The sequence below is a fragment of the Rattus norvegicus genome, chromosome 15 (assembly GCF_021556685.1).
Source record: "Rattus norvegicus strain SHRSP/BbbUtx chromosome 15, alternate assembly SHRSP_T2T, whole genome shotgun sequence".
Lineage (NCBI taxonomy): Eukaryota > Metazoa > Chordata > Mammalia > Rodentia > Muridae > Rattus > Rattus norvegicus.
Genome location: NC_141548.1, coordinates 8,139,056 through 8,142,322, shown reverse-complemented (window position 1 = coordinate 8,142,322; position 3,267 = coordinate 8,139,056). Strand labels below are relative to the sequence as shown.

Genomic DNA, 3,267 nt, shown 5'->3' with positions numbered 1-3,267 from the left:
TATATATATATGTATATATATATATACATATATATATATATACATATATATATAAAATTGGATTTTTAGGTGAGGAGAAAAAAAGGCAAAACAATGAACAATGGCATAAAATACAAAATACAGATGCTGCTGTAAATTTCATTCCAATGAGAGAAAGCAGACACTGTAAAGTAGTCAGCTATAGATTATACTATATACACAGGCAGCCATAGGTTCGCTATGAACCCTGTACACTATTCTACATGCGGTGTACAGTGTACATTAGGTACTGAAAATGTTCCTTAGTTTAGAGAAGCACATCCAAGAACCTAGCATCCCAGAATCTCCTCACGGTGAAGAAGGTTACTGTGCAAGTTATAATCTGATACCAATTAAATAGTGACAGCTTTGACAATAAACAAGAATCTGCTCTTTTGTGGTTAGAAAAGGAACAAACCATTGAACTGAGAATGAGACCCCCGTTGAATTAATTAGAGACATGACTGGAAGAGCTTGAAGGGGCTCGAGACCCCATATAAACAACAATGCCAACCAACCAGAGCTTCCAGGGACTAAGCCACTACCCAAAGACTATACATGGACTCACCCTGGGCTTCAACTGCATAGGTAGCAATGAATAGCCTAGTAAGAGCACCAGTGGAAGGGGAAGCCCTTGGTCCTACCAAGACAGAACCCCGAGTGAACGTGATTGTTGGGGGAAGGGTGTTAATGGGGGGAGGATGGGGAAGGGAAGCCTATATAGAAGGGGAGGAGGAGGGGTTAGGAGGATGTTGGCCTGGAAACCAGGAAGAGGAATAACATTCGAAATGTAAATAAGAAATACTCAAGTTAATAAAGAAAAAGAAAGAAAAAAAGAAAAAAAAAGAAAGAAAGAAAGAAAAGGAAGCCACCACAGCAACCAGGTTCCAAAGATACACCAAATGGAATTATAGAAAATGTCTTAAAACTCAGTTGCCAAAAATGAGAAAATATGCTTCCGGGCCAGGAAAACAAGGGCCTTCCCTTTCTGCCAAAAATGAAGGGTTAAAACAAGTATTCCTAGTGGACCACATTAACTATATCAATGGCTCCAAGTTCAAAAACCACTTTCACAAGATTAACTTTTTATTCCTACCATACTCCTTTGGTTAAGAAAGTAATGTTATTAGTCCCTCTTGGTAACTAAAAGCTCATATTAGAACCTTATTTTAAATAGCATAATAATCCGAAAGGTTAATTTTCAAACTTTTAAAATGTCAAAGATTTACTTACCCTCAAACTATCTTTTAAGGAAAAAAATCTATTCCTGTCATAACTATAACATGTATGTTTTCTAGCTATTACAAAGAACGTTTTAACCAAAAACTATCATTCCGCCAACAGTTGAAAACCACTTCTCAAAAGACAACAAATGGAAATAATCAGCAAAGTGATTTCAGCTCAAAGAAAGCATAAGATTTTTCGCATCTTACAATTCTTAATTAAACCATTTCAGTGACTTTGGAGGTGTTGGGAAGACACAGCGTTCCCCTCATTTTCATATTTCCTGGGAAGCAAAGCAACTTTTTCGAGGAGAAACAGACAGCACAGTCCTAATTTTACTTACCCCCTTGCTGATAGCTTGCCACAACAATAGCAATGCCGGCTTACCCAGTAGCCGGAAGCCAAGCTCACTTGTCCCTGCCCTCTTCTCTAATCTTTTTCAGAACAAGCTAGTTTGTAGGACCTAACAGGATACTGCCAGTCCAATGCTGCAAGGGCAAGCCTCTTCCTTTGAGCAGAGTCTGGGCTGGGAACCAGGAGAGTGCTCTGTAACTCAGAGGTCCACCTGACCACAGACTAATGTGAGGTCTGCAATCGCTTTTCTCAGTAGGGAGTTGAAAACAGATTGATCTGTCCTTGTCCTTTTTCTGATTTCTCAAGTTTGGGAAGAAAACTCAGGGAAGTTCCTCTAAAACTACAAACCAGAATGAGTAACATAGAAAAGGAACTTTTGTTTAGTCTCCTATACTAATTATTTCCGAAAAGTTCTATATCAATAATCCATATATGTAGCTGAAAACCAGTTGACAGGAGCGCTGACACACCCGAGGGCAGAGGTAAGAACACCACTTCTACTCTGAGGGACTCACCTAGTGCCCTCAGGACACATGAACCCAGGGGCAGTCTGGGACAGGACCCTTCCAGTTTCTGCCTGGGTCCAGAGCTGAGCTACACCCACAGCTCTCTGTACCGAAATCTCATCGGGGAGAGAGCTGGACTCCCTGAAGTGCAGACAATCATGAGAGCTCAGAGGAGCCCACCATTCTGCTGAAATTCTTGGCCCAACAGGAACCCAACTAGAGCCCTCTGGACACAGGAACCTAGGAGCAGTCAGGGATAGAATCTTTCTACTCTCTATCTGTGCCCAGAGCTGAAAGCCAGTCATAAGGAGCGCCTACACACCTGAGAGCAGAGGTAAGACCACTACCATCAAAAAAAAAAAAAAAAAAAAAAAGCTCCTAACCTAAAATGTCCAGGAAATCCAGGACACAATGAGAAGATCAAACCTAAGGATAATAGGTATAGAAGAGAGTGAAGATTCCCAACTGATAGGACCAGAAAATATCTTCAACAAAATTATAAAAGAAAACTTTTCTAACCTAAAGAAAGAGATGTCCACGAACATACAAGAAGCCTACAGAACTCCAAAGAGATTGAACAAGAAAAGACATTCCTCCTGTCACATAATAGTCAAAACACCAAATGCAAAAAACAAAGAAAGAATATTAAAAGCAGTAAGGAAAAAGGTCAAGTAACATATAAAGGCAGACCTATCAGAATTATACCGTATTTCTCAACAGAGACTATGAATGCCAGAAGATCCTGGGCAGATGTCATATAGACCCTAAGAGAAAACAAATGCCAGCCCACAATATGATATCCAGCAAAACTCTCAACAAACATGGATGGAGAAACCAAGATATTACACCATGACAAGAGCAAATTTACAAAATATCTTTCCACAAATACAGTCTTACAAAAGATAAGAGATGGAAAACTTCAGCAGAAAAGGGGAAACTACCCCTTAGAAAAAGCAAGGAATTAATCATCTTTCCACAAACAAAAAGAAGATAGCCAGACAAACATAATTCCATCTCTAGCAACAAAAATAACAGGAAACAACAATAACTATTCCTTAATATCTCTTAACATCAATGGACTCAATTCCCCAATAAAAAAGACATGGACTGATAGACTGCATACATGAAAAGGACCAAACATTTCCCTGCATACAGGAAGCACACC

At 39.5% G+C, this 3,267-nt stretch overlaps 1 pseudogene; it reads right to left on the bottom strand.

The window, feature by feature from the left end:
* Nucleotides 1–337: 337 nt before the first annotated feature.
* On the bottom strand, nucleotides 338–436 carry LOC120097220 (small nucleolar RNA SNORA24; annotated as a pseudogene).
* Nucleotides 437–3,267: the final 2,831 nt, after the last annotated feature.